The following is a 13,430-nucleotide window of genomic DNA, read 5'->3' as shown; positions in this document are numbered from 1 at the left end:
AAGAAACCCTGTACCCAGTAGCAATCACCATCCACCCCTCCTCCAGCCCTTGGCAACCACTAATCTTCTCTCTGTCTCTATGGATTTGCCTATTTTGGACATTTCATATAAATGGAGTCATATAATATGTAGTAATAATTTTTTGTATGTGTGAATGGCTTCTTTCACTTTGCATAATGTTTTCAAGGTTCATCCATGTTGTATCACGTGTCAGTACTTCATTTCTTTTTACTATCAAATAAAATTCCATTGTGTGGATATATGACATTTTGTTTATCCAGTCACGAAAGGCCATTTATTTTTATGAAACACTAAATGAGTGAGGTTTTATTGATCTAAGATGGGTACATTTTACCAAGTTTGCATTATTTCTTTCCCTTTTTTTTTCCTTTGAGAGAGAGAGAGCAGGGGGGAGGGGCAGGGGAAGACAGAGAGAGAATCTTAAGCAGGCTCCATGCCCAACACGGAGCCCAACTCAGGACTTGATCTCACAACCCTGAGATCACAACCTGAGCCGAAACCAAGAGTTGGATGCTTAATTGACTAAGCCCCCCAGGGGCCCCAGGCCATCTTGAATTTAAATACTAGCCATCTTTGTCACTCTGCGTCAGTCTTTGTTTAAAGGAGCTTATCCAGGGCGCCTGGGTGGCTCAGTTGGTTAAGCGACTGCCTTCGGCTCAGGTCATGATCCTGGAGTCCCAGGATCGAGTCCCGCATCGGGCTCCCTGCTCGGCGGGGAGTCTGCTTCTCCCTCTGACCCTCCTCCCTCTCATGTTCTCTGTCTCTCATTCTCTCTCTCACAAATAAATAAAATCTTAAAAAAAAAAAAATTTATAAAGGAGCTTATCCAAAGACACTCTAATTCGAGCCCTTGCCCCTAATCATACAACCTGGGTATTCTCACACTGTATTGTTTATCTCTTTTCCAATATTCATCTTCACAAGTAGGTACATTGCAGGATATCAGTTTATATAATTTTAAATAAAAACATTTCCCCAATAGTTGAAAAACTGTCACATTGGGAAAAAGGAACTGAATAGTTAGATGAAAACAAAACAAAAAACAAAAAAACCCATAGTTCATTACTCATACCCAAGTCAAGTATGAACTGAAAAAAAATTATATCCCAGATGTTTCTTTGGACTATTTAAAATGTTTTATTTTTTCGTTCTTATTTGAGAGAGAAAATATTATTCCTGAGTATCAAATACGTATGAGTGATCTGAGTGGCAGAATGTCTTTAAACATGGTTGGCTTATACTGAGCACTGTGAAGCCACATTACACTATCTCATGAGGGGTTGATAAATGCTGACCCTTCAGATCGCCAAATCCCTTGGGGTACAATCATTCCGCTTTCCAGTATTAGCAATGCTTTTTGTATTTCCTCAGAACATAAGACTTGATAAACAAAGACATTGGATTAGAGAAAATTAAATTTACATTAAGCTAGGTATCGCTCTGAAGGGATTACTGGTATATTAGTTCGGAAACACCTATCGTATGAAATACACAACCAGTGTGGGATTTATAATCATGTGAATAGTACTAAAGTTACCAGACGCTTAACAAACAGAAATGTAACAAGCAGGAAGAAATTTTTAAAGAGAAGTCAAAGGTCACAGTTTTCTGCTTAAAGCTGAATAACCCTTGGGTAATTAAAGCATACTGATAGGCTCTGGCTCTAACTAATCTTTTTTTTTTTAACGTTCTGTGAAATAGAGACTCTGTTGTCCGAACATGACTTGCCCTTGTGGGAAAGTTGGGCCTTCTAAGATGGACAGTTGGCAATGTTGTATCTGATTCTCACAGGGCACAAGCCTGTTCCTAAAGGGAGTCAGCTCCTCAAGGAACCTCATGTGTCCAAAGACTGAAGGTATGTCCTGGCCATAAATAGCTACAGGAAAATACAGTCTTAGAAAAGTGGAAAGCAGCATTACAAGTAAGTCATGACACACAATTTATAGTTCCATCTAGAAAGTATAATCAGTAATAGCTAGAAAATAAATAGGCAATATCCATGCGGTCTGCTATTATTTAAAAAGTATCAACGGTGTACAAAGGAACAATATCTGCTTGGTAGGATACAATATCCATATGTGACCCTCATAACATCACTTTACCTTGTTCTTTCAACGAATTGTATTGTATAGTCACAGCAGGTTTATGTGTGACTGCCAAAAATGGGAATAACTCAAATGTCTAATCTAATAATAATCACAATGACATTATGTTGGACAAAAGAAACCAGCCACAGAAGAATTCATACTATATGCTTCCATGTATATGCACACCTGGAAACTAACCTATGGAGAAAAAAAATCAGAAGAGTGGTTTCCTCTGCAGGGGGTTAGTAGTAACTGGGGAGTGACATGCTATTACAGAAATGTTCTATATCTAGATTGGGGCATGGGTTACTCCAGTTTGTCAAGCCATTTGTCATAATTTTACATTTAATAAGCATGACTCCAATTTTACCTCAGGGGAGGTATAGCTAAAACAGGAGTAGAAGAATAAAAAAAGAGAGAGAATAGCAGAATATTAATAGCTTTGAAACTGGGTGATATATACAAGGGGGTTCATCATGCTATTTTCTTTCCTTTGCTTATATTTGAAATTTTCCAAAGAAAAGGGTTTTAAAATTATGCTGTAAAAGTCTATTTAATGATGTAAGAACAATTGAAGCTATATTATGCTGAGTAAAAATCTCAATATTGAATGGCCCATGCTTCTACTATTGGGTGAATATTTGCCTACTCATAAAAAACTGGGAGATTTTATACTAAAGTGTTAATAATTTTGAATGGGGAATGGGATCCAGGTGTCTTATGTTTTTCATCCTTTCTAGTTGTTTCTGATTTTTTTTAATTGAACACATATTAGTTTTTTTAATTAGAAAAATATACCATAAATGTTACTTAAAAGAAATAACCAAGAATATAGGCTAAGAGGTTTCTTGGTATTATAATTTGGCAATACTTCCTTCATCAAAGAGAAAGAGGAACATGATAAAATGCAAAACCTTTGATGGCTCTGTCTCCAAGATAAATTTCATATAAAAACAAGAGAAAGGAATAAAAGCAAGAGATATTCTACAAGGTCTTTCTAGGTCATAAAAAAAAATTTCTGTGCTTGCTATTTTATAATTTTGTAATAAGGAAACATATTATAAAATTATAATTTTATAATAAGGAAACACCTCCTTACACCAGCCCCCCCCAAAAGACCATAAATGAAATAAAAGAAAAAATTATCCAGGGATGTTATCCAGGGAGCTAAACTTTAAACAATCTTCTTTATGAAAGGGACCTCACTGTCTGGGTTAGGAAAATAATTTCTAAAAGATAACATGCACCCTATGTTTATAGCAGCGTTATCTACTGTAGTCAAATTATGGCAGCAGCCCAGTGTCCATTGATAGACGAACAGATAAAGAAGTGATATATAGGGGCCACTGGGGGGCTCAGTTGGTTAAGTGTCTGGCTATTGATTTCGGATAAGGTCATGATCTCAGGGTCGTGAGATTGAGCCCCACCTCTAGCTCTGTGCTGAGCATGGAGACTGCTTGGGATTCTCTCTCTCTTTCTCACTCTGCCCACCCCCCCCCCACTTTCTCTCTCTCTCAAAAAAAAAAAAAAGTGGAACATACATATATACAATGGAATATTACTCAGCCACAAAAAAGAATGAAATCTTGCCATTTGCAACAATGTGTATGGAGCTAGAGAGTATAATGTTAAGCAAAATAAGTCAGTCCGAAAAAGACAAATGCCATATGATTTCACTCATGTGTGGAATTTAAGAAACAAAACAAACGAACATAGGAGGAAAAAAGAGAGAGGCAAACCAAGAGACAGAGTCTTAACTCTAGAGAACAATAGAGGGCTACCAGAGGGGAGGTGGAGGGAGGATAGGGGTGATGGGGTTAAGGACTGCACTTGTGATGAGCACTGGGTGTTGTACGGAAGTGTTGAATCACTATATTGCGCACCTGAAACTAATAGTACCCTGTGTGTTAACTCTACTGGAATTTAAATTAAAACTTTAAAAAAAACCCAGGATAACAAAATCTCATTCCAACAAGTCGCTTATAAGACCTGGAAAAGGGAAGGAACTTCCCCTGATCCTTAACAGAGAATTTCCCTCAAACACAGAGCATGGGCATTAGCGAGACAAGCCACACCCCCAAATTAGGCAGAGGCTTACTCAAAGTGGGAAATGGCTGGTACTCCACTCAGGTGGAGTACCAGCCTGAGGTCCAAAACGGAGGGACAGTGCGGTGGTAGATAGCCGCAGAAGTCAACAGCAGAACCCATTCTCCCCCGTGGCAAGGCATAACTGGTGTTAGGACAAAAGGACACACTTTTCAGAATTCCTAAAAAAAAGGGAAGCGTTTTATTTGAGCCTCAGCTAGGATAGCTGCCCAGGATACACAATCTTCACAAAGAAGAGCGTGCTCTGACCAATTGCACTACTAGGAATTTACCCCAAAGATACAAATGTAGGGATCCGAAAGGCCATCTGCACCCCAATGTTTATAGCAGCAATGTCCACATTAGCCAAACTAGGGAAAGAGCCCAGATGTCCATCGACACATAAATGGATAAAGAAGATGTGTTGTATATGTATAATGGAATACTACCCAGCCATCAAAAAATGAAATCTTGCCATTTGCAGCTACATGGATGCAACTAGAGGGGATTATGCTGAGCGAAATAAGTCAGTCAGAGAAAGACAATTATCAAATGATCTCACTCGTATGTGGAATTTAAGAAACAAAACAGAGGACCATAGGGGAAGAGAGGAAAAATAAAACACGATGAAATCAGAGAGGGAGACAAACCATAAGAGACTCTTAATCATAGGAAACAAAACTGAGGGTTGCTGGAGGAGAGCGGGGTGACAGATGGGGTGGGATGATGGACATTAAGGAGGGCACATGATGTAATGAGCACTGGGTGTTAGGTGTTATATAAGACCGATGAATCACTGACTTCTACCTCTGAAACTAATAATACATTATATGTTGATTAATTGAATTTAAATTTAAAAAAATTTTTAAAAAGGAGAGTGCTCTGGCAAGGGAACGTTTGGTGTAGGTTACATATATTTTTACATAAAATGTTGCAAATCATTAGACAAAGGACATTCAGAAAGTTGCCGTTCTTAAGTTTCTAGTATATTCAGAGCTGTATGACTTTAATCTTATGGGAATGAGGGAAGTTTATTCCTTTTTCTTACCTTTTGTGTTCAGAATACTCCTTTTTGGTTATTTTCTTTAATGAAGCAGATGTTCAATGTGTGCTTGGGGCAGAATTAAGAGCCCATGCTTTGAGGTTTTGCTGAGTCATTTTGACCTTGGTAAATGTTGAAGTATAACTTCTCTGGAAGCCCAGGAGCAGGGCCCACAAACATTAATAGTGGGACATGTCCTTTATCACTGGTTTCCATTTCCTGCACGATTGCTTCAGGAAACAATTGCCCCAAGAAATTTATATGCAATAGCAGGATTGAGCCAACAGGGTGGGTGAAATAATAAGAAATCCCAACAGTCGATATATGCAAATCTAGATTATCCATTCTCAGCTGGGGCAGTATCAACTTCAAAGGGGTGAAAATTGGTTCTTGGGAGCAAAAAAATTTTGTACCTTTTTTTATAGACTTTCTTTTTTAGTATAGTTGATACACAATGTTACATTAGTTTCAGGTGTACAACATAGTGATTCAACAACTCTATAGCTTATGCTATACTCACAAGCAGAGCCACCATCGTTTACCATGCAATGAATGGTGTTACAATACCACTGACTACATTCTCTGTGCTGCACCTTTTATTCCCGTGCCGTGACTTATTCATTCCATAACTGAAGCTTGATCTCCAACTCCCCTTTGCCTATTTTGCACAACCTCTCACCCCCTTCCCTCTGGCAACCATCAGTTTGTTCTCTTTATTTATAGGTCTGACTCTGCTTTTTGTTTTTTTATTAAAAAATGGGCAGAGGATCTGACTAGACATTTTCCCAAAAAAGACATACAGGGTGCCTGGATGGCTCAGTTGGTTGAACAACTGCCTTCTGCTCAGGTCATGATCCCAGAGTCCTGGGATCGAGTCCCGCGTCGGGCTCCCGGCTCAGTGGGGAGCCTGCCTCTCCCTCTGACCCTCTCCCCTCTCATGCTGTTTCTCTCTCTCTCTCTCAAATAAATACATAAAATCTTTAAAAAAAACCCAAAAAACAAAAAAGACATACAGAGGGCCAACAGACACATGAAAAGCTACTCAACATCACTAATCATCAGGGAAATCCAAATCAAAACCAAAATGAAATATCACCTTACACCCGTGAGAATCACTAGTAGTAAAAACACAAGAAACAAGTGTTGACAAGGATGTGGAAAAAAGGAACCCACATGAACTGTGGGTGGGAATGTAAATTAGTACGGCCATTGTGGGAAACAGTATAAAGTTTCATCAAAAAATTAAAAATATAAATATGATATGATCCAATAATTCCACTACTGGATATTTACTCAAAGAAAACAAACACGAATTCAAAAAGACATATGCACCCCTATGTTTATGGCAGCATTATTTATAATAGCCAAGATATGGAAGCAGCCCAAATGTCCATCAATAGACAAATGGATAAAGAAGATGTGGTACACACACACACACACACAAACACATACACAACGGAATATCACTCAGTCATGAAAAAGGAAAGACTTACTTTTCAGAGCAGTTTTAGGTCCACAGCAAAATTGAAAGGCAAGTACAGAGATTTCATATACCCTCTGCCTGCCCACCACCCCCTGCACACACACAACCTCCTCCATTATCAACATCCAGCATCAGAGCAACATGCTTGTTATAGCTGATGAACATACACTGACACGTCATCATCACCCAACGTCCATATTTTACATTAGGGTTCACAGTGTTGTATATTCTATGGGTTTTGGCAAATATATACCATATATATGTATATATGTATGTGTGTGTATCTACAGACAGGTATCCACCATTAGTATCCTACAGAATAATTTCATTATCTTAAAAATCCTCTGTATTCCACGAATTCATCCCTGAGAACCACTGATCTTTTTGCTGTCTCCATAGCTCTGTCTTCTCCAGAATATCATATAATTGGAATCATGTAGTAAGCAACATTTTCAGATTGGCTACTTTCACTTAATAATATGCACTTAATATCCTTCCATGTCTTTTCATGGCTTGACAGATCAATTCTTTTCAGTATTGAATAATGTTCCATGGTCTGGATGCACCACAGTTTATTAATTCATTCCCCTACTGAAGGACATCTTGGTTGCTCCCAGGTTTTGGCCATTATAAATAAAGCTGTTACAAACATTAGTGTGCAGGTTTTTGTGTGGACATAAGTTTTCAACTCCTTTGGCTAAATACTGAGAAGTGCAATTGCTGGGTTGTATGGTAAGAGTACGTTTAGCTTTGTAAGGAACCACCAACTGTCTTCTCAAGTGTCTTACCATTTTGCATTCCCACCAGCGACGAATGAGATACCCTATTGCCGCACATACTTGTCATCACTTGGTGTTATCAGTGTTCTGGATTTGGGCCATTTTAATAGATGTGTAGTGGTATCTTGTTGTTTTAATTTGCTGTTCTCTGGTGACATATGATGTTGTCCTTTTTATGTGTAAAGCACAGATATATAGTCTATCTGTAGCATTAAAATTTCAAGGGGGTCAGGGAACAACTAAGTTGTTCCTTAAGGGGCAATAATGGGATTTTTAAAAAATTGAGAAGAACTGGTCTGGTGGTGAGAGAGGCAGCATAAGGAAAGAGACACAGGACAGAAAAGGGGGCTCGCTCATACTGAAGGCCTAGGACCTGGCTTCACAGGGAGCCCGAGCCACTGAATAAGCTACTGGAATAAAACTCAGTATGGAGAGCAGAGCAGATGTTAATTTTTATAATCTTGATTGTATTAGGGTTCTTCAGAGAAACAGAGTCCATAGGATAGATATATAGATATATGTGTATATATATACATAAATGCATAAACATTTAAACATATATAGAGAAAGAGAGAGAAAGAGAGAATCACATTATTTAACACCTCTGTGCCTCAGTTTCTTCTGCTATAAAATGGAGATAAGAGGAGCACCTACCTCAGAGGATGGTTGTGAACAGTGAAGATGTTCATAGAAAACACCTGGAACAGTGCCTGGTACATAGTAAGTGCAAGATAAATGTTTAAAATCCATATAAGAGCAGTGTGAATCAACAGTGGAATGCGGAAACCAAAAGCTAATTGAGCATGCACCATAAATGCTAGCACTTGATGTTAATCTTTAAAACATTGACTAGTTTCGTCGCTCTCATTCAGGCCATTCTCTACCTGGCCCTGAGGCTGACCTTAAAAAGAGAAATCCCTGAAATGTGGCCATCTAACCCTGGTCTGCCCTCCAGAACTAACACAGAGGACTTTAGCATGTATAGGGACCTCAAAGAGTCCCCAAAAGCCATTCCTTTACACTTGAAAACAAAGATGGATGATTAGTCCACTCTGGAAGGCCGATGATAAACCAACATATGCTGTTCCTTACCCGGAGCTCCACAGGCTCCCAAGGGCAAGGAAAATCATTATCCCAAAGGGATCCACTCAGAATATCTGGGACTTTGCAGCCAAGACAATAGGGCTCTCTGCAGTCCTCAAAAACTCTCAAAGAACAGATTTTAAAACCTTTGGATGTTGACCAAACAGACGAGACTGTGACAGAACAATTAATGACTTATTGAAAAGCATTTCATAGAGAAAAGTCACTTCTGTAAACTCAGATCTAGGAAACCAAAACTGAAATCAGCTCTGCAGGCTTCCTTCCCCCCACCTGCCAGTTTTCAGCACACTCATTTCTGAAACACACCCCGTAGTTTCTAGGCCAACTGACGTAGAAGCAGAGGATAAATAAACTTTCATAAAAACTAGAACGAAGAAAATATTTTCCTCTAACATTGTAGGAGGAAGAAAACACAGATGTTAGAGGTTTTCTGCACTGACATACATGGTTTCCCCCCTTATTTATGCAGAAGAAATTTGCAAGACAGTCTGGATGAGTATAACATCTATTATTAATATTATTGTTACTATTACAGCATTTCATTGAATAGGAAGGAGTCTACTTCTCAATTAGAAGATTGAAATACACCCCGAAACAAAAAATAATATTTTAAGCCTAGAAATTCTAGACTATTCATTACTGTGACAGGAATCTGCTTTGCATTAGTTGAAAAATGAGTCATAACATTCCATAAAAGATGTCATTGAAAACTACAGGCACTTTTATTGATGAAATCCCCAAGGCATTAGCAGCATCTTCAGAAAGAACATATGATGACAATTTAAAGATGTATTTCACATTGATCAAATGTATCTTCCACCATCTACTCTAAGGAGTAGGCAACCGCTGGAAAATAAAACTCCCCAATAGCTTCTCAGATGTTAGGATCATATGATATATAGAGAGGGACAGACAGATAGACAGAGGCAGAGACAGACAGAGACAGAGACAGACAGACTACCACAGGAAGTCCTTGAAATTATGGCAGCTTTCTCTTCCTGGTAAAAAGCCTAGGTTTATGTCTAACTTCCCCCAAAGCAAGGAACAAGGTAATGCAAGGGGATGAGAGGGTTACATTTCTGAACAAAGGCCTTATCTTCAACTGACTTTAGAAAAGCTAGCAAACCCTACAGTTAACACTAGAGTTAAAAAATGTATGGGGCAGTTGTCTAACAAATTGTGTGTCTTTTTTTATTTTATTTTTTTTTAATTTTTTATTAACATATAATGTATTATTTGTTTCAGGGGTACAGGTCTGTGATTCATCAGTCTTACACAATTGACAGCACTCACCATAGCACATACCCTCCCCAATGTCCATCACCCAGCTACCCCATTCCTCCAACCCCCCCTTCACTCCAGAAACCCTCAGTTTGTTTCCTGAGATTAAGAGTCTCTTATGGCTTATCTCCCTCTCTGGTTTCATCTTGTTTCATTTTTCCCTCCCTTCCCCTATGATCCTCTGTCTTGTTTCTCAAATTCCTCATATCAGTGAGATTATATGATAATTGTTTTTCTCTGATTGACTTATTTTGCTCAGCATAATACCCTCTAGTTCCATCCATGTCGTTGCAAATGGCAAGATTTCATTTTTGATGGCTGCATAATATTCCATTGTATATATATATATATATATATATATATATATATATATATATATATATACCACATCTTCTTTATCCGTTCATCTGTTGATGGACATCTAGGCTCTTTCCATAGTTTGGCTATTGTGGACATTGCTGCTATAAACATTGGGGCGCACATGCCCCTTCAGATTGTGTTTCCTTTTTTTAGACTGTATGCTGAGCTCAGACCCAAAATTTCAGGCCACTTCTAGTAAAGCATATAGAATTGCAAACAGTTATTTTAGGCACTCACTTTACTCTATGGCTTTCTTTCCCTTCCTAATTTCCCCCTTTAGCCTTTTCCTGATCTCATTACCCAAGGGTTTTCATATATGCGTGATCCCATATCCCTTCCTAAATTATATAAAAACTCTTTTGGGGACAAGAAGGGTATAAAGAGATCATGACTACGTGAAATACCTATGAGCAGTGGCATAAATGGAGAAAACCCAGATGGTAGACAACAGTTATTCTTCAAGGGTATATTCGCCCAGAGTGGCATCTTCAACAATTTCTTGAAAAGTTAAGTTATTGAAATGTAGGCCTATCAAGAAAGACTCTGACAAAGCCTATAAGGGAAGCAGCATGAAAGTGAAAGCTGTTTGATTGCAATGTAAAGATCCATAATCTGGTAGAGAAAATTGTCGAAAGTCATTCCTTTTTCATTTGCTCACATTCCCAACCAAACATTCAGGCCTAGCTCCCCATCACCCAACCCTTATTTGAGAACCTGGCTTTTTATGTTTACATGTGTATGGTATGCAGTTTGTGCATAAGGGCTGAGCTCATATAATTTCTCATGAGAGAAAGTCAGGGAGACCCCAAGAGATGTATACTGGTAGGATGGGGCAAGAGGTGGGGCATACAGAATACAGGAGTCTGATGAGGCAGCAGAGTGATCAGGCTCCCTGCTTCAGGTGTTACAGTGGTGTGGGTGCAACCGAAGTGAGCTGTATTTGATGGAGCAGAGTAGATGGCACTTAGCAGATGGACAAATGAAAATGACTTAGATAATAAGGATCATATGATCTCACTGATATGAGGAATTCTTAATCTCAGGAAACAAACTGAGGGTTGCTCGAGTGGTGGGGGGTGGGAGGGATGGGGTGGCTGGGTGATAGACATTGGGGAGGGTATGTGCTATGGTGAGTGCTGTGAATTGTGCAAGACTGTTGAATCACAGACCTGTACCCCTGAAACAAATAATACATTATATGTTTAAAAAAAAAAAAGAAGATAGTAGGAAGGGAAAAATGAAGGGGGGGAAATCAGAGGGGGAGACGAACCATGAGAGACTATGGACTCTGAGAAACAAACTGAGGGTTCTAGAGGGGAGGGGGGTGGGGGGATGGGTTAGCCCGGTGGATGGGTATTAAGGAGGGCACGTATTGCATGGAGCACTGGGTGTTATACGCAAACAATGAATCATGGAACACTACATCAAAAAAAAATTTTTTTTTAAAAATGACTTAGGGGCGCCTGGGTGGCTCAGTGTTTAAGCGTCTGCCTTCGGCTCAGGTCATGATCCCAGGGTCCTGGGATCAAGCCCCACATTGGGCTCCCTGCTCAGCGGGAAGCCTGCTTCTCCTTCTCCCACTCCCCCTGCTTGTGTTCCCTCTCTCACTGTGTCTCTATCAAATAAATAAATAAAATCTTAAAAAAAAAATGACTTAGATAGCAGAGTGAGTAACTGGAGGAGGGTTGGGTAAAAAGACAACTATAAGACCGGTATGAATCAACAGTGGTATGTGAAACCAAGAGCTTTCTGAGGCCACAACTATATCTGCATAATCTGAGGCTGCAATTATAAATCTCCAGGGAAACTTTTAGTCCTCAGATGCCCCAAACTGTATTAATCATTATCCTTGATTGCTAATACATCATCATTTTTTTTCTATGCAAGTACCTCTTTTATTTTATTCATCTGTTTATTTTATCATGCATTTTGGAGGATTGCTGCCTTTGAAATGAAGTATAATGTTTATGAAAGGAACAAATCTGCAGGATACAGCTCTACAAATTTTTTATATGTATTCATCAATGTAACCACTGACCAGATCAAGACATAAATATTTTTATCCTATCAGTTTTCCTTGTAACCCTTCCCAGAAAATATCTTCCTCCCGATAGGTAACCACTATTCTGACTTCTGTTACAATAGACTAATTTGCCTGTTCTTAAATTTCATATAAATGGAGTCCTACAATATGTTTTCTGTTGTTACTGGCTTCTTTTGCTCGACATCGTATGTGTGTGATTCAGCACTCTAATTTTTTTCTTTATAATTGCTCAGTCATAGGGTTGGTATACACTTAACTTTATTAAAACTGCCAAATCATTTCCCAAATTGGCTGAAACAATTTATATTCCCACCAGCACTGTGTGAGAGTTCCACTGACTCCACATTTTCACCAAGATTTGGTACTGTCAGTCTATAATTTCAGCCATACTGCTGGGTATAGAGTATTACCTCATTGTAGTTTTACTTTGCATTCTGTTAATAGTTAAAAATTTTGGAGCACTTCTAGATTCCAATCCATCATATCCACCCATGTGACTGTCAAAACCCTACTGGTTTCTCCCTCTCCCAGTAGGCCAAGTCTGGTCCTCAACTCTAGCCCAGAATCAACAAATGCTCTAAAGCTTACTTACCTAGGGAGGGATCTCCCCTCTCTGGAATTTTAGCTCATCCAGTCCTTGTCATCAAGTCTGTGATAACTTCAAAAATAAGTTTTATAATTTGTCTGATTTTTTTCTAGTTGTTGCAGTGGGAGTGTTGGTGGCCTGCTGTGATCTATGATATCACACTGGGAACTGCGACCTTTTCCATTTCTTCTTGGGTCAGTTTTGGTAAGTTCTATTTTTCAAGGAATGTTTTCAGTTCATCTCAGTATTCAGACTTATTCATAAAGTTGTTTGCAATATCCTCTAATCCTTAGAATTTTTACAGCATGCAATATTGGTTAGTTGTGTCATCATTTTTATTTCTTGGTTACTCTTTCCACAGATGTGTCAATTTTATTATTCTTTTTTAAATATATTTTTTGAATATTTTATTTATGTGAGAGAGAGAGAGACAGAGAGCACAGTGGGGAGGTGAGGGAGAAGCAGGCTCCCCACTGAGCAGGGAGTCCCATTGGGGGCTGGATCCCAGGACCCTGGAATCATGATCTGAGCCAAAGGCAGATGTTTAACTGACTGAGC

The sequence above is a fragment of the Neomonachus schauinslandi genome, chromosome 12 (assembly GCF_002201575.2).
Source record: "Neomonachus schauinslandi chromosome 12, ASM220157v2, whole genome shotgun sequence".
Classification (NCBI taxonomy): Eukaryota; Metazoa; Chordata; class Mammalia; order Carnivora; family Phocidae; genus Neomonachus; species Neomonachus schauinslandi.
This window is presented reverse-complemented; position numbering follows the sequence as displayed.